Genomic DNA, 19,469 nt, shown 5'->3' with positions numbered 1-19,469 from the left:
TGGTAATAAGTATTCCTATCTTCCCCCTAAGACCCAGGCCATACTCACTTGCCCAGGAAATGACAAAGCCACAGGAAACAGCCAGCGCCCAGAGCACTGTGTAGGACTCCCCACCTCCCCAGCCTCCATCGCCTGGCCCCACCTCCCCAGCGACAGCTTTGTTCTCGCCCCTGACCTTGTCTGCTTGACTTTCCACAGTGTCTTCATGCCCTTCCCCTGGGGTGTCACCATCTGCCTGTGTCTCAGTTGCCCTGGCTCAGTGCCTTGTTCTCACCTGGGCTTATCTCCTTCCTTCTAGCACAACACATTAAGACCAACTCAGAGTGCCCGGCCACTCAGATGAACTTGTCCATCCTTGGATGAGATACTTCAAGAGAAAACCAAATGGCTATGAAATGATTGTCCCAGAGTTTTAGATGTCCTCAGAGAGGGGCTCAGGGACATGCCCTAGTAGACTTACTCTTCCCTTCCCAAGTCATTATTTACTCCTACTCAGTTTTTATCATCCGCCTTTTCCCCACTCCATTTTTTAAATTATTTATTTACTTTTGGCCTTGCCAATCAACACACAGAATCCTAGCTCCCTAACAGGGCTCACACCGAGCCTCCTGCATGGGAAGTGCAGGGTGCAAACCGCTGGACCGCCAGGGAAATCCTTCATCATCTTCACCGTCATCACAAACATATTTATGATTACACTTAAGTTCATAGAAGGAGTTTCTATCTTCCTTATACACCTTGGGGAAGATGGTGTTAGTAAGCTAAGTCAAAACTTCATTAGACACTCTTCTTTTGGTCAAAGAAAGGTACTCAGAAGATCATCTAGCCTCTAATACCATGGCCTAGAAATCACCAAGTGAGAATGCTCAGTGGACAAAGAAGCCACCCTATGTTCTTGTTCACCTGCCCAGGACTGAGTTCAGTAACCCAGGCTCTGCGTCTCAGCTGCTGCCTCATCAGCAATCTCATTACATCATGACTCCACCACCCACCTTGTATCTTTCATCTCTTCCTCTCGATGGGTCTTACACTTGGACTACAAGCAATTCAACTGGTTTTCGTTTTAAGCATAAAATAAAGTAGACAAAACAAGTCCCCTCAAAAGACCAGTTAAATCAGAATCTCTGGGATGGAGCCTAGGCATCAGTATTTTTTTTAAAAAAATGCTCCGCAGAGGATTCAAAGGCCAAGTTGAAAACCAGTGCTCAAAAGCAAATCCCTTGAAAAGGCAGTATTTCCTCTTTTTTTTCCACTCCAAACCTACTTCTTGATTGATTGCATTTTGATTTTGACCATCACAATCCTATTCAGTTAGAACATCAATTCTTAGCCTAGTGGCCTAGGCTCAGAACCATCTTCTTCTGAACCATCTTCTTCTTAAGGAGGTCTAATTTGACACAGTTTCCCTCCCCTTGCTTCATGAAATACTCTCCTCTGGGATCATTTCCTGCCTTTTTTTTTTTCTAAACTTGGACGGCTTCTCCTCATTTTCCACCATGGGCTCCTGTTTTTACAGTTTTGGGGTGGAGTGAGGACAGGAAGCAGCCTACATAGCAGGAGTAGTCTCCCAAGGGCTTTATAGGGCTAAAATTCTTATATGGATAATACTGTTCAGAAAACATTCAGGGGAAAAAAGTTAAGAAAACTGAGCTAATTCCAAAAAATGCAAGCAAACACCAGGAAACCGGGTAGAGAAGATGCCAACCAGATGTCGCTCAATGCCAGCTCTATGAACTGGGGCTCAGACCCTAACTTGGTTCAGATGGAACACAAAAGCCAGATTCATCCAGAACAAAGCTCTTGGGACACTTGGGACCAAGCTTTTGTTCAGTCAGAGGAACTAAGTGGGGAGAACATAGGGACATAAATTTCAGTCTCATCTACCATAAATTCAAGAATCTGCCCTTCCTTCGTCTTCAAGTTAAATTCGGGGAGGGCAAACCCACATCATACCACCTTGACTCCTGGGAAAAGTGCAAAGGATTAAGAGCAGAAGGCAAGTTGGGAAGGATCTGAGAACCGGGCAGCTGTAGTAACAGCCCCTCCCAGTTTTCAGGATCTGAGCCGTTACGGTTCTGTTTTAAAATAAACGAAGATTCAGACGAACAGAAAGTTTGTGTTTCACATTAACGTTGTGGCTTTTTCTCAGCTGGGTGTTTTTATTTTCTCTGTCACTTTGCATTACAGGAATAACACAGCTTTCCAAGGGAACAGCTCCATCAGATAAGTAAACAGCACAAAGTAAGGAGTATAGATTGCAGAATTTGAGGCTCCTTGACTCAAGGAAGACTTGGCCGTAAAGGTCTGTCTGTGGCTGTTGGCCCAGACCATAAGCTTCGGGCTCCACTCTAAACTGGGCTGGCAAAGAGGCCAGACCCTACGCTTTGCTGCCTTGCATTTTCTCATGGGCCAGAAAAGAAGCAGCTGGGAAAATCGCTTCATCATACTTGCCCTGGCCCTTGCCAGCACAGTTGTGGGCACTGCCTACTGCCACCAGCATCCTCAGCTTTGTCCAAGCCAAGGGTAATGGAGCCACAGCTTAGGAAGTTATAGGCACATCCCTGTCCACCAGGAAGGTGAGTTTCAGGAATTGGAATGGGTAGTTTCTCTACCCTGTTTCCTGGTGTTTGCCTGCATTTTTTGGAATTAGCTCAGTTTTCTTAACTATTTAATTTTCCCTGAACATTTTCTGAACAGTGTTATCCAGGCGAGAATTTTGGTCCTATAAAATCCTGGGGCGAATTCTGCTATGTAGACTGCTTCCTGTCCTCACTGCATTCTGTAAATGGTGGACAACAAATGTGGGGGTAAGAGGGAAGACAGCCTCAGATATTCATCTGAACCCTTCCATCGCAAACTCCTATAAGTTGTCTAAAGCCTGATTGACTAGCTGTTCTCCTCTACTTGCTCCCCATTCTCAGTTTTGATGCTTTGTGTATTGTACCCCAGGAAAGCATCATGGCCTCGCAGCCTAGACCTTCCCTCCACTAGGACTGGTACCTGTGTGAGCAACTCTACGACATCCTGAATGGGCCTTATTGAGTGAGCCTGACATTATAGAATAAGCAAACTCTGCTAAGACACGGACCGTCTGGTCGTCCAGTGGATAAGAATCCACCTACCAATGCAGGGGACACAGGTTCCATCCCTTGTCTTGGAAGAGCCCATATACCACAGGGCAGCCAAGCCCCTGGTGCACCATGGCTACTGAAGTCCATGTTCTAGAGCCCAAGAGCCTCAGCAAGAGAAGTCACTTCAATGAAAAGCCCATGCGCCACAACTAGAGAATAGCCTGCATGCAGCAGCAAAGACTGCTGATAAATAATGATAAATAAAGGAATGGCCTTCAGATCAAAATTTAAAAAAAAAAAAAGAGACACAGAACCTCTACCATGGTCCCCACTGCTACAATAAGACGTCTACCACATCAACCTTGACCCAGTTGGAACTTGACTCTGCTTTACTCTTGAGACTGGTTATTTGAGTGACTTTTCTCTTTCTGAAGCAAGTCTAGTGTGTCCCTCCCAAGCCCCATCTCATGCTGTTTTCATCTCACTTCCTCCTTCCTGTTGGGAAATCCCAGCTGACCTTTATCTTGAACCAGCCACCATTGGAATAGAAAGAGGTACTATGGAAACTCTTAATTTTATCACACCAATGTCACTTTGGCAGACATGAGTTCTCTCTTAAAATCGTCTATGCTAATCACATGTTGCAAAACTGCAATATTGATCTCAGGCCAAAAATTCACATACTTTCATAAATCAAGGGGTAAATCCAAATCCACTTTCCAAATACAGGCTACCATGACAACCAACTGTAAGAGCACAAGGAGAGATACCTGCAGCCACCCTACCACCAGCATTTTGTCTCTGCACGGGCAGTCCTAGCAAACTCCTTTCAAGTAAACTAGAATCTGGTTACTAGGACAAGAATCTGGCTCAAAGTCATGTTTTCTGCTTTGATATCTTAATTCATTGATAACAAAACATTCAAAACATCTATCAACCCTTGTGCTCATAGAATGGACCTGACGAACCACTTGCTTTTAATGTTTCATTAAACACCTTTAATGTTTCATAATTTAAAAATTTGAATTTAGACAGATACCCATCACTCAACTTCAGCAATTAGAGACACATAGCCTATCTAGTTTCATTTCTACTATTACTCTTTGGCCTCTGATTTTAAAGCAAATCCGCCGTATCTATCACATCAATACATATTTTACTATGTACTTCTATGAGAGTGGGGCTTCTTTTTTTTAACTTTTTATTATAGAAATTTCAATGTAGATAAAAGCATAGAGTACAATGAACTTCCATGTATCTATCAGCCTCCTTCAACAATCACCAGCTTATCGTCAATTGTGTTTTATTTATGCCTCTCACTGATTCCCTCTGCCCCATATTATTTCAAAACAAATTTCAGACATTATATCATTCCATCTGTAAATATTTCAGTATGCATTTCTTAAATCTGACTTTTTTTTCCCTAAATATAACTAAGACACCATTATCACATCTGAAGAAAATGTTTCCTACTGTGATCATATGTAGTCAGTATTCACATTTTCCCAATAGGTCTTCTTTTTAAATATAGTTACATTATCAACCTGAAAATGAATAATAACTTGTCAATTGTTTCATTTTGCTGACAAAGGCCTTTATAGTCAAAGCCATGGTTTTTCCAGTAGTCATGTACAGAGAGTCATGTGAGAGCTGGACCACAAAGAAGGCCGAGCACCAAAGAACTGATGCTTTTGGAGAAGACTCTTGAGAGTCCCTTGGACTGCAAGGAGATCAAACCCGTCAATCTTAAAGGAAGTCAATCCTGAATATTCACTGGAGGGACTGATGCTTAGGCTGAAGTGCCACTACTTTGGCCACCTGATGTGAAGAGCAACGCATTAGAAAAGACACTGATGCTGGGAAACATTGAAGGTAAGAGGAGAAGAGGATGACAGAGGATGAGATGGTTGAACGGCATCACAGACTCAATGGACATGAGTTTGAACAAACTCTGGAAGATGGTGAAGGACAGGGAAGCCTGGCATGCTGCAGTCCAAGGGGTTGCAGAGTCAGACATGAACTGAGTGACTGAATAACAACAACAAATCAATTGCTTCAAATCCTCAATCTGTATTCAGATGTTCCTTGATCTCTTTTTAATATTCTGTATAGTTTTTTTTTTTTTTTTTGGCTATGCTGGGTCTTTCATTGCAGGGTGGGGGGCTTTCTCCCTTGTGACAGCACACAGGTTTCTCTAGCTACAGCACGCGGGCTTAGTTGCCCTATGGCATGTGGGCTCTTAGTTCCCTGACCAGGGATTGAACGTGTGTTCCCTGCATTGGAAGGCAGATTTTTAACTACTGGACAACCAGGGAAATCCCTACATAGGTTTCTAATAAAGATAGAGATTCAAATCAAATCCATACATTGTAATTGTTGATATATCACTTACTTCCCTGTTAATCCACAACCTTTCTCTCCTTACTTTCTTTTTCTTCCTCTCCCCACTTCCTCTTTCTTTCCTCCTCTCTCTTTCTTGCAATATATTAGTTGAATCATGCCTGGATTTTGTTGTTTGCACACCTGTGGTGCTGTTTAACATGTGCCTCTTTCCTCTGTACTTCCTTAATAGTTAATCATTTCACCCTTGACTCTGATTCTTGTATCTATTTCATGACTAAGGATCCAATAGAACTTCCTGGTCTCTACTCTTAACCACAGGCTTCTTCCTCCTGAATAATGGAAATATGAAGGTGTGTGATGTGCTGGAAAAAAGACAGGGTTTTAATTTGTCATCAGTATACTATATGACCTTGGGTAAGTAAAACTCACCTTCCTTGGTTATAAATGTACATACTAATATCGCCTCAAATGATTTATCTGACACTTAAAAAGTAGTTATTGTAACACAGTGTATGTTGAGTAGCATACAATATGGCCAGTTACACACCTGAGTTAGGTGCAGCATGGTGGAGGAAATACAGATTTTAGAGCCAGACATTCTTGAACACAGCCCTCTGTAGAGCGAGGATGAACTATTTCATCTTGTCTTAATGATTGAAGAGAAGTTGTATGTAAAATACATAGTCCAATGCTCGGGGCATGATATATATGGCAGTTGTAGATAAGGACAATGGTGTATATTTATCAAAGAAGGCAGAAGATAGGAGCGATTGAGTTCAATATATTTCTTCTCAAAATTATCTTTGACAAGCTTCTTCCCAATAATTTTTTATACCTAAAAAACAAAAAGCCAAAAATGTGGACAAATGCAGTATGAACACAGAAGGGAGAATAAATAACTTTTCTTGAAAATACCAAGGAATATTCTGTAGGAGTCATAACAACTGGATTTTGTCTTAAAGGGTGAGTAAGGATTTGGTGTTTGAGTGAGAAAAAAGGACATACAGAGGAAGAAACAGCACTGGCAAGGGTAGAGCTGGGTTGCAAGCCCAAATGACTTTAGAAAAATTGTTTGGGATTCACTTTGCTGGCCGTGAACAGTGATGATATGGCTCAGGTATGATAATCTTAGTCATGATGAGATGGAGGGACTCAAAGGGCAAGCCCAGATGATATTCTAAGAAAAGGAAGTAAATTAGGAAGTCATGATAATAGAATAGGTAAGAGATAGAAAAAATCAATGTAGTGGCAAACCATGTCAGGTCACCATAAATGTCAACTAAGTATTAGATGAACTACCTCTGAAGGTTGCATAAGAAGGTAACTTTTTTCCCATAGTAATCATGGAAGAAGTAGCATTTGAAACCAAACTGATAAATCAAAATTTTATGTAGAACTTACTCTCAACAAGTAAAATTTGAGCAATGGCCTAGAGGAAGTATGACAAAGTTGTGAAGGTTATCCCCAGGACAGGTGCATGGAAATCACAACCTCCCATCATTGTTTCTGATTCCCTGAAAGTGAAAGGCAGCATGCACGTGCGCACGCATGCACACACACACACACACACATGCCCCTCCCCTACCCCATATCCCATGTCATGATTCTGTCGTATTTCCTCTAGTGATACCTAAAATGTGACCTGTAGAGCTTTATTCTACAGGTGTTTCATGAAGAAATGAAAGTGGGGGGAGGGGAAGGAAAGGAAGGAAGGAAAGAAACAAGGAAGGGAGAGAGGGAATGAGGAGAAAGGAAAGAAAATACTTTCTAAACAGTTTGGGACATTCTAGCCTAAACAGAATTTTTTAAAAGTTTCTTTACTGCTGGACTTCTCAGAGCCCTTGTTTAAAGTATTGCAAATCTCCAATGTAAGCCCAGAGTACTCAAGACTTTAAAAGAGATTCCCCTCCTCCTGCAAGGAGCATCTTGTACAAGTATTCTATATACAAGCATTTTCGGGGGAAAGCTAACATCAGTGGTGGCTAACTGCTTCTTGAGATATCTCAGGAGCTGATTCTGATGGCAGAGACTGAGCTGATGGGGACATTTCTGCTGCAATTATTGCTGAGGAAATACAGACCTTGTTGGAATGTAAGTCCTTTACATCATTTAGGTCTTTTCTATTTGGTCCAGACTAGTGTGCATAATTACATGTGAGCTAGATGGACTTTTCAATCATGCATCTGAAGAGAAAGCTCTTTTACAGCCCTAGCCAATTCCCGAATCCCATGAGAAAAATCTTAAAGCAGACATGTTTAAAAGAGATTCTTCCAGATAAAGGGGGAGAATAAGAACTGTTTGGACACTAAAGCATCTCCAAGACTCAAATTCTAATCTAATGTACTCACAGGAGGGTTCAAACTGGGATCCAGGATATACAAGAAAACAACTTTTTAGTCAAAGCTTAAAGCATGCTCTGTTTTGCCCTCCCAGCAGGCACACGCGCGCGCGCACACACACACACACACATATATATGTGTGCATTCGAAACGTTAACATAAAATGGGTTGCAGGCTTTTGTTGTCAGCCTCTCCTTGCCCCAGCTTTGCCCTATTTTTATCAGTGCTTGACTAACAGTCTCTTATCCAACTAGGAGCAAAGCTGACTAGATGTCATATTCCTCTTGACCACCTTCAAGATATAAGGATAACCTCAAGTCTGAGCCCTGTACACTGAGCAGAATCACCTAAGTAGTGTCCTCTAACCCCTCCATCCTTCAGTGTTGGGGAGAGGTCAGCCACTCTGCTGCTGGGTTGGAACCCTCCAGAACTGCTCTTTAGGGATCTTAAAATACGGAGCTCTGCCCAATTCCTGGAGCCCCAGTGATGCTCTGCTTCAAAAGCATCACTTGAGTTCCTACCAAATCTCTTATGTTTTCACCTTCTTCTATTGCCTGGGAAAGTTTCAATCTGTTCTATTTTCTCTAGAACACCATTGCCCAACAGAACTTTCTGCAGTGATAAAAGTATTCTGCATCCACATTGCCCAATACAGTAGCTACCCACCTGATCATCTCTCCAGAGCAATACCCTGCAAGCCACGTCAGCAGCCTTTGACACACATACCAGCCATGTGGCATTGAATAGTCACTGTACTGAGCTTCATATCCATAGTCTTTAGTGGGATAATTACTCATGCTCCAGAGGGTCATTGTTAAATGGTATCAAATGAGACAAGTGTGTGCAGTGCCTATCGCAGAGCCTAGCACACAGCAGGTGCTCAATAAATGTTTATTCCCTCTCCCTTCATCCAAAGGTTAGTTGGTGACTGAAGTACCCAGCTAGTTCATGTTTCTCTGGGTAATTTCAAGACTGCCTTGTTCATCCGCTGAAACACTAAATCCTTTAAGGGTTTGAAAAGAAACTTTGGATCAATGATTGGAAAAACTTTTTGGCTTTCCTCTCCCGCAACATGGCTCAAGCCAGTCTCCTCATCCCCACACTGGTTTCTGAAAAGCCTGGCCTTGATTCCCTTCCTGCCTTCATCAAGGAACGGCCCCTTTCTGGGGGAGGCTGGAAACAGGACCCATTGTTCATTTGTATTGTGCAGCCTTCCTCAATTAAAAAGAAAAAAAAAATCCTCTAGAATGTGTAGGTTGGAGGCTTTGCTTCCTCCTTCTTAAAAGAGGCCCCAGGGACAGCTGACAGGACAGCTGCAGCACAAAAGGAAGGGAGAAATGGGCGGAGAGGCATTCCAGGCTCCTCTCATTTCAGGAGAAGCTGGTCATGCTGTGGTCCACAGGTCTGCTGGAACCTTCCTGACACATGAGACAGAGGGACAGTTTTCTTGAATCCCCAAGTCTCTCGCCTATGGCTTCACCACACTTCTCCAAATACCAGGGTGTTTATAATTCTTATAATATCATGTTTCTCTCTACCTTTGGGTTCCTGAGTGCCTCAACATATGATGAATGTCAAGCTTTTTATCAATTAAATATCTATATATATTTAATAATTTTACAATATGTATTTAGTTGATATATATTTAAATATATATACACATAAGTAATATGTTACATCTATAATACTTATTGTAAATATGTTTATACATAATATACATGTTTAAATATATATATAAACTTGACGGACATGAGGTTGAGCAAACTCCAGGGGTTGGAGATGGACAGGGAAGCCTGGTGTGCTGCAGTCCATGGGGTCACAAAGAGTCAGACACAACTGAATGACTGAACTGAACTGAATATATATGTATGGGCTTCCCTGCTGGCTCAATGGTAAAGAGTTGGCCTGCAATCCAGGAGCCGCAGGAGACTCAGGTTCAATCCCTGGGTTGAGAAGATCCCGTGGAGGAGGAAATGACAACCCTCTCCAGTATTCTTGCCTGGAGAATCCGTTGGACAGAGGAACCTGGCTGGCTACAGTCCATGGGCACGCAAAGAGTCGGGCATGACTGAAGTGACTTAGCGCACAATATATATACATATATATATACACACACACACATATAGAACAAAACATAGGACAGAAATCACTCACACACAGCACTTTTCAATGTACTAGACTTCATATCAAGCTGGACTTTCATCAGGAGATCACACAATAGGAACTTGAAAACTAATAGGCGTCTTGTTTGCTGAAGGAAAACACACCTGGAACTCCCTCCTGGTCCTCCTTCCTGATGAGCACCGCCTCCTCCCTTCTCCTCCTCACCCTTCGATCTGACTCTCTCTTCCTCACCTTCTGTCTCCTCGAATTCCCAGAAGACTTCAAATTACTCATCCTACACCTTGATGAGCAGTTCTGCCACCTCTAACTCCAACTTCTATCAATAGATCTGTGTTGCTGAATGAATCAAAACAGCTCATGAAGTAGCTTCTCATTCAACAGAAGCTTTCTTCTTAGAAGACAATGGAGGTGTCAAATGGTAATTTTTTTCCTGATGCAAATGGAAAGCGTAACTGGGAACTAACCTAGTTCTCTATTAGGACACCTAAGAATCTTTTAGTTGTTCAGTGTGTGCTGAGGGAGTGCTAACAGGTGCAAAATTTTGGCCTCAATTATAAATGATAAAAATATGTATCATTGATGTGTAATATATTGTATTATTATAATATTATTTATATTATATTATGTTAACATATAAGATTATATTGTATTTAATATGTAATCATTACAGTATACCACTAAAATGGTATAATATGATATAAACAATATAAATATAATATAATATATGATTATTGTATTATTATATATAATACATAATAATTACTATATAAAATATATGAATTATTCTACAATTACCATTTAAATATAACCTTATCATCTATATTAGTAACTATAAAAATAAAAATATTATTAAAAAGAAGAGTGAAGGAATCCTCATCTGGGTGAATTACCCTTTTGGAAATCATTCAGGAACTCAGTCCATGATGCCATAATAAAATTATCCAACACTCACAACTTATAAAAAAGGAAAAATAATGTCTTGAAAGTTAAGGAACTGAAACAAGTAGGAAAACTTGAAATTGAATAGCTGCTGCTGCTGCTGCTGCTAAGTCGCTTCAGTCATGTCTGACTCTGTGCGACCCCATAGACGGCAGCCCACCAGGCTCTCCCCCGTCCCTGGGATTCTCCAGGCAAGAACACTGGAGTGGGTTGCCATTTCCTTCTCCAATGCATGAAAGTGAAAAGTGAAAGTGAAGTTGCTCAGTCGTGTCTGACTCTTAGCGACCCCATGGACCGCTGCAGCCTACCAGGCTCCTCCATCCATGGGATTTTCCAGGCAAGAGTACTGGAGTGGGGTGCCATTGCCTTCTCCAGAAATTGAATAGTTAGAACCCCACAAACAGAGAAGAAAGTATTAGGAGGTTATAGTAACTAGATTTGATTTTCCAGGAGGAGGTTGTTGGTAGACAAATAAGCCAGAGGGATCAGCTTAAAAGGTGTTAGAACACCCATGAGTCAGGGGGCATCTGTAGAGAAGGCTGCCAAGGAAAGGTGTAGACTCAGCTTGAAACACAGAATGTTCTCCAGAATCAACACTCTAAGTTGGTCTTTCATTTCACAGATGGACAAAATGAAATTGAGAGAAAGCAAATGCCTTATGAAGCCATAGGTAGGATTGAAACAAGGTCTTCAGAAAAATTTGTACTTATGCTCATAAAACCCAGGTCTTCTGACTGTTAATACAGAACTTCTCTAAGACACAGGAAGTCCTGGGGTTCTAATTAATTTCCCTCATCCTCAAAATTAGGCTTTTAAATTAAAAAAACTCACGACTCGGTGCTAATGAGCTGCAAGAAGTAGAGGACTGACCAACTTTTTTTATCTTTGTACAATGGACATTTCCAGAATCATTTTTTTCTATTAAAGAAATATAGGTTCAATGTGGAAACTTAGACAAATATAAAACTTAAAATGAATAGAGTTCATACTTCTATCGCATTCTTAGCCAATTTAATGCATTTCCTTTGTACAGCTTTTTTTTTCTTATGTACTTTATATTGTCGAGGTCATAGTACCTATATGATCTTGTTATTTTCTTGCTTAAATAATAGCAAAAACTCTGCCCATATTACCCTCATTATTTTAAGGATTCTGCATGACATCATTTTCATGGCTGAGTAAACTTCACTGCATTTAACAGGGTATAATTCACTTATTTAACATTCTTACATATTAATATGATTTCTAGTATTTTGCAATGACAAATAGCATTTTGATGAATGTCTTTATGCTAAAAAAATATTTTTTAAAAAAATTTAGATTATGACTGTTTTGGTTTGAATTGTTTCTCCAAAAGATGTCCAGTTCCTAATGCCTAGTACCTGTGGCGTGCTTGTTCCAATGGTGTCTGACTCTTTGTGACCTATGGACTATAGCTCACCAGGCTCCTCTGTCCATGAGATTCTCCAGGCAAGAATACTGGAGTGAGTTCCATGCCCTCCTCCAAGGGATCTTCCCAACCCAGGGATCAAACCCATGTCTCTGTGTCCCCTGCATTGGCAGGCAGGTTCTTTACCACTAACGCCACCTGGGGAAGTGGCTTTATTTGGAAATAGGGTCTTGGCAGATGATCAAATTAAGATGAGGTCATTAGGGTGGGCTCTAATCCAATAAGACTGATCTCCCTATAAACAGCAGCAGTCTGGACACAGAAACGGACATGCACACAAGTAGGATGCCACGTAAAGGTGAAGTAGGAGTTCAGTGTGATGCATCTATAAACCATCAGACACTAGGAAGGACACTTGAAACAATCTCCCTTTCAACCCTTGAAGGAATCGATCCTGCCCATACCTTGATCCCACACTCCCACCTCCAGAACCAAGACAGCTCATTTCTATTATTTAAAACCCCCAATTTGTGGTACCCCATAACAACAGCTCAAGGAAACTAACATGATGTCCTTGGAAAAAGTCCCCAAAGTGCAAATATCTGGTCAAAGGGGGTGAATATTTTAACTTTCATGATCCATTTTGCCAGGTTGCAAATTTTTCCCAATTTTATGCTGATTTCTAACTCTGTTAAATGTGAGTGAGAATATTGCTTTCATCATAACCTCCCCAGAATATCATTTTTATAAACTTTGCTAATTTATGTGACCAACTGTATCACACTGGTTTTGCACTCAAATGTCTTTGATTACCCCTGAGATGAAATACTGTCTACATTTATTAGTCATTTTTTGTTTTTTCTATTTTGAGCTCTATATCCTGTCCATGTCTTTTGAAATTATATCCATATTTAACTTTTGCATATTTAGCTTAATGGACATCTTTCCTTTTCTCTTTGCATGAATTCCTTTTATAGCATAGATAGTAATTATCTTTCTGTCATACACAATACAAATATGTCTCCAGTGTGCTGTATTATTTTAGTTTTGTTTCTTGTCTTTTAAGTGTGTATTCTGACAAAACATTTTTTGAGGATTTTTAAACCTAAATATGCTAAAGAGCTTATGTCATTTAGGCTAGGATGGAATTTTGTAATAAAATATAATTTTTTAATTCTATTTTAATTTAATTCTAGAAGTGAAAGTGTTAGTCATTCAGTCATGTCTGACTCTTTTTGACCCATGGACTATAGCCCACCAGTCTCCTCTGTCCATGAAATTCTCCAGGCAAGAATACTGGAGTGAACAGCCATTCCCTTCTGTAAGGGATCTTCCTGACCCAGGGATCGAATCTGGGAGTCCTGAATTGTAGGCAGTCTCTTTACAGTCTGAGCCATGTGGAAGCTCCAATTTATAAAATATAATTCTTTAAGTAGTCTAGAAAGTAGTATTTGAAGATAGAATATTAAGTGAGGGGTTGCTTAGTTTTATTAACAAATCACTAACCCAGTTAACCCCATAAACTAGTGATTTATCTTTCTGTTCCTTACATGATGAAACATTGCATAAAAATATAAAATATCATGTAGTTTTACCTATGAGAGTGCTTGTAGGAAAAAATGCCTTGTTGGAGTGTTCTTCTCCAGCTATTGCTGGCCAGAACTTAGATTGAACCAACAAGAGGCTAAAGATTTCACTGGACAAAAAAAGTCAAGAGGGGAGTTTTGTTCTTAATCTCTACCCTGTGTATGTTCAATATTGAAGGAAGCCTCAGACAATCCCCTAAACTCCTGAATATCCTTTACCTGCCCCATTCTCCCTCTGCTCTTTCTCCCTGGTTTTCAGTAATACCTGTCTTTGGCATCTGCCTGTAAGTTCTCTGAAAGTAGAAAAACTTTCTGATATCTTTCTAGCTGCACCCTTGATGCCTACCATGGTGTCTAGATAGTGATAGACTTCCCAAAACATAATTAGTAAATTAGGGACTGTTTGCCCCCACTAAACTGTATACTACTGTCTCATCATCAAATGTCCTTCTCTTTCCCATCACCTAGTTAATACAGAGCTGTGGTTAAGAACACAGCCTCTAGACCCAGCCACCTGGGCTCAAGCCTAGGGCCACTCGTCATTCTTGGGCCTCAATCTCTTTTTCTGTGAACCAGGAGTAAAAATGGTACCCACTTCATTGGATTATTCAAGGGTGAAATCAGTTATGAGTATAGACACCTGTATAGAATCCTTAGGATTCTATGGTAAAGGACAGCTCCTCAGAAAGGTTTTTGCCACCCTCCCTCAGATTAGATTAGGCCACCCCAGACCTCTTCTAATTTTCTGTCCTTTGTGTCACGCATTTATCCTAACGGTTACTTGTAAATTGCTTTCTTTTGTCTCCTATTAAACTTTAAGCTCCAATATGGAGGGATGGAGTCTCTAGTTCATTGTTGTTTAGTTGCTAAGTGGTGTCTGATTGTTTTGCAAAGCCTCTCCTATTCTCAGTTGAGTTTCTAGCTTGCAGAGGTCCTTCATACAATGGAAAACATAAAACAAATTGAATTATTGAGTGAATGAATGAATGAACGTATTCTGGTGGACAGGGGAACGCACCATAAGGGCAGAAATTGTGATCCTACATGTGCCTGCACCAGAAGCTGACAAACTATAGCCTTGGCTATAAAAGCTTTATTGGAACACAGCCACACCCATCCACTGACGTATAGTCTATGGCTGCTTTTGCACTACAATGGCAGAGTTTGGGTAGTTGCGACAGAGACTTAATAGATCGGCTACAAAGCCTAAAATATTTATTCTCTAGCCCTTTATAGAAAACACTGCAGAGGGGTTGATTCTCAAACATGAGAATGCATCAGAATCACCTGGAGATCTTATCAAAATACACATAGCTGGACTGCACCCTCAGAGTTCCTGTAGATTTTGGAGTGAAGTCCCAAAATATGCCTTTCTAACAAATTCCCAATTTCGCCTTCCGGTGCTGGTACAGGGACCCACTTTGAGTCACATCAGTCTTTAATATTCCAACGCATCTGTATGATTCCTTGTGCATCTCTGAGTATACACAAAGCTGAAATGCCAGGACCTGACATTGACAATTCCTGACAATGAGGTGATCCATGATTCCCTTACGTTTCAATCGAGTAGAAGATCCACTGCCAAGATAACTTAGTGGCTAATTTTGAGGCTTTGATCATCCCCAGGATTTTGAGAGGAAGACCTGACCCCAGAGATTCTGCTGAAGTACCTGAGTGACCCTAACAGGACCACTGCCCACCAAGCACAGGCTGAGACTTCTGTTGTCATCACACTAATATCAGCGTGAGAAAAGGTGAATGAGTGGAACCTCTCCCTCCTCTGACATACCACCAAAAATACAAACACCAGCAATAATGGCTAACTTTGAGAGCATGCTATCTGCTCTAGGAAAGAGCTTTATGCCAGCATGTGAGGTATGTGCAATAATTATTTTCATTTTACAGGGGAGAAAACTGAGGTCCAGAGGAGTCACACCACTGTTTCAAGGTTGGACAGCCGGGAAGTGGCTTAGCCAGAGTCCATTGTTGTTCAGTGTCTCAGTCACATCAGACTCTTTGTCACTCCATGGACTGCAGCATGCCAGGCTTCCTTGTTGGAGAAGGAAATGGCAACCCACTCCAGTACTCTTACCTGGAAAAGCCCATGGATGGAGGAGCCTGGTAGGCTGCAGTCCATGGGGTCGCTAAGAGTCAGACATGACTGAGCGACTTCACTTTCACTTTTCATTTTCATGCATTGGAGAAGGAAATGGCAACCCACTCCAGTATTCTTGCCTGGAAAATTCCAGGGACAGAGGAGCCTGGTGGGCTGCCGTCTATGGGGTCGCACAGAGTCAGACACAACTGAAGTGACTTAGCAGCAGCAGCAGCAGCAGCAGCAGCAGGCTTCCCTGTCCTTCACTATCTCACAGAGTTTGCTCAAACTCATGTCCATTGAGTTGGTGATGCCATCCAGCCGTCTCATCCTCTGTCGTCCCCTTCTCCTGCCTTCAATCTTTCCCAGCATCAAGGTCTTTTCCAATCAGTCAGCTCTTCACATCAGGTGGCCAAAAGTATTGGATCTTCAGCTTCAGCATCAGTCCTTCCAATGAATATTCAGGGTTTATTTCCTTTAAGATTGACTGGTTTGATCTCCTTACTGTCCAAGGGACTCTCACGCATCTTCTCCAGAACCACAGTTCAAAAGCATCAAATCTTTGGTGCTCAGCCTTTTTTATGGTTCAGCTTCACATCCATATATGACTACTGGAAAATCCATAGCTTTGACTAGAAGGACCTTCGTCTGCAAAGTGATGACACCGTTCTACACAGACCTCTCGTGCTTGCCAGGGCTCGGGGGGTTGGGAGTGGGGGCAGAGATTCCATAGTAGTCTGGATGGTTGAGAGGAACTTATATGTGTTTATTCTCACTCAAATCTCTAGCATAGCAAGGAGTCATTGAATCAATTAGCAATTGGGTCTTATTTAGAATAATCTATTAGATAAACCCCTGTCAAACTTCCAATCAACCAAGCAAATGGCATTCCCAGTCCCCTAGCAAGATCCCGGTGGACACTGTGATGCGCCACCCAAACCATGTTTCACTGAGGGCCTTGTTGTCTTAGCTGTTAGGCAGGCCTTCAGCTGCCGAGTTAACCCATCTCGCTCAAACTCGGCCTGAATACAATGACGAATCAATGCTATCATGCTAAAAAACCCACCAGCTCCTTAGCCGGACTGGGGACAATTCTGAAAAGCCATTCTAGCTCCATATTTCTCCATGTGGTCAACCAAGGTTGTCCCTAGAGGGCATCACAGCTGAATTCTTCCCTCTGCCCACCCCTGCTTCTATCACCCACTGTCCACAGATGCAGATCCCAGGGGCATTGCTAATGATCATCATGGTGGTCTCAGCCTGTGTCCCAGGGAACCCAACTGGCAATAGAAGCACCTCCTGACTGAAGCCACTTACAGCACACCCTTACCTTCTATCCATGACAGTAGCTCCATATTCAGTAGCTCTATGAATCCAACAAAACTTTCCAGCTGAAACTGCTTCCTTCTCTCCCTTTCAAAATATTCACCCCATTATCATCATTTATGGTCTTCTATTCCAGCAGGAAGCCCTGAGGAGGGTTAGTTCAAATGGTGCCCTGCCACGGAAACTCAGTCATAGATCAAGGCAAAAACTGTCTGGAGTTTGCAGCCAAATATAGTAAAAAATGTTGAATATATCACTTTCCTGCACCAAAATGGTACTGCGTTAGCAAGTCTATTTCTTTCTCCACTCCTTGATTTAGTGGCTTCCTCTGGTTTATGAAATATTTTTCACCCAGGGCCCACTGAAAACATCTTTATAAAATAGAGTTCATCTCTGAACAGGTCACTTTCCTATTGAATTTTAACATTTCAAGAAGGAAAAGGGGAGTCTTTCTGACCCAGATATTATTTGAACAAGTACTTAAGTGGGTTCCTAGATGCCAGGATTTAAGCTCCATTGACAGCCAGTATAATCATCTGCTTGTAAAACAAAATCTTAAGTTCATGCCTGTATAGAGCACGGTGAATAGGCCTTGCTCAAATCACTCCAGTGATGTGACACTAACAATTTCATTTCTGCCAGTGACCATAGCGCCAGTCTTGAATTCATACAGTTAGTAAGTGACAAAGCCAAGCCTGGTAAGAGACCAGCCTGAATACCTAGGCCATGATATTTTAACCATACTGTGCAATTCAACCAATATTTATTGGACACCATTTACGTGTGGTTAAGTGTAGTATTTCTGAGATACCTGAGTACGTGCTTCTCTGTTTCTCTGTCTCGTTCTCTCTCTCTATCTCTGTTTTGTCATTGTAGCTCCAAAGCAGCTTCTCTGGTGCTCAGTGGTAAAGAATCTACCTGCAATGCAAGAGACATAGGTCGAGAAGATCCCCTAGAGGAGGACTTGGCAACCCACTCCAGTATTCTTGCCAGGAGAATCCCATGGACAGAGGAGCCTGGAGAGCTACAGCTCATGGGGTCGCAGAGAGTTGTACATGATTGAGGCGACTGAGCATGTACTTCCAAAAGAAGGAGCCCAAGCCTCTTTCCATTATGAGCAGGAAGAGAAAGCCAGTTTACTCTTTCCTTGGGAATCAGAGATAAAGATGGAGGGTAGCTTTTCTATTTGGACCTTGGAGGATTATGGAAGAAAGAAGGGTAGTGGCCAGTGAGAGATGGGATTCTTCTTTTCTTCTTTGCAGCAAGTGGGAAAGTTAGGAAGCCGAGAGGGAACTTCGCCCTGACCCTCACTGCGGGACACTTGCAAGAGTGAACCTCACAGGCTGCCCCCACAAGAGCGTGAAGTTGCCTGATTCAGAACTAATGAAACAGAAAAGTATGAGCGAGCAAAGAGAGTGCTTCTCATGGTACTCCAGGCTACCCTGACTCCCCTATCCAGAAGTTTCTGCATAGTCTAGGAGGTTAAAAGTAGCTGAGAGTCTACCGGGGAGGTCTAGTCCGAGGGGTCAAGGTATGGTCCTTCTTGCTGGCAGAGCCCCAGCTTTGCCCCTCCTGCCTTTGCTGGTAGATGGTACTTTTCATTTAGTTCCTAGTCCAAAAGCCCACCTGGAAGCCTTCACACTACTCCACTAGGGAATCTTCTGTCCATCACCCTGAAAGGTTACTGGCAAAGAATTTCTGTACTCCATCTATTCATTGTTACTTTTAGAAACACTTGCAATGTGGCAATCTTCTAAATGTTTTACATGTATAAACTACTTAACCTCAATAACCCCTTGAGTTGGGCATTGTTTTCAACACCTCCTTTCAGAGAGGGGAAATCAAGGCAGGGGGAGAAGTGGCTTGCCCAAGGTCATGTGTTGGCAAGAGACAGACCTGGGATTCAAACACAAGAATCCATGAGCTTGACCATTATGCTACATGGGCTCTCCTTCATGGGAGCCGCTCAGGAAAGCCAGTATATCAAGGACCAAAGCCATCAATATCAAAGTATATTTTGATAATATATTTTCACTCTGCATTAAGAATTGCAGAGACAGCTTATTAAAACTCAGGTTCCTGGGACCCTCCCAAACAAACTGAATCAAAATTGGGGCAGGTGATTCTGAGATAAAAACTCCAAGAAACACACTTTGAGTAACTCTCCCTCACCTTCCCCTGTGTCTTTCCCTTTCTCTTCCCTAAATAGTAACCAGATGGTTAAGGCCATGGAAAGCTTGGCCTCTAAGCTGCTCT

The sequence above is a fragment of the Cervus canadensis genome, chromosome 10, assembly GCF_019320065.1.
Source record: "Cervus canadensis isolate Bull #8, Minnesota chromosome 10, ASM1932006v1, whole genome shotgun sequence".
In the NCBI taxonomy this organism is placed as follows: Eukaryota; Metazoa; Chordata; class Mammalia; order Artiodactyla; family Cervidae; genus Cervus; species Cervus canadensis.
The sequence above is the reverse complement of the archived record's forward strand: the minus strand, read 5'-3'. Positions refer to the sequence as shown.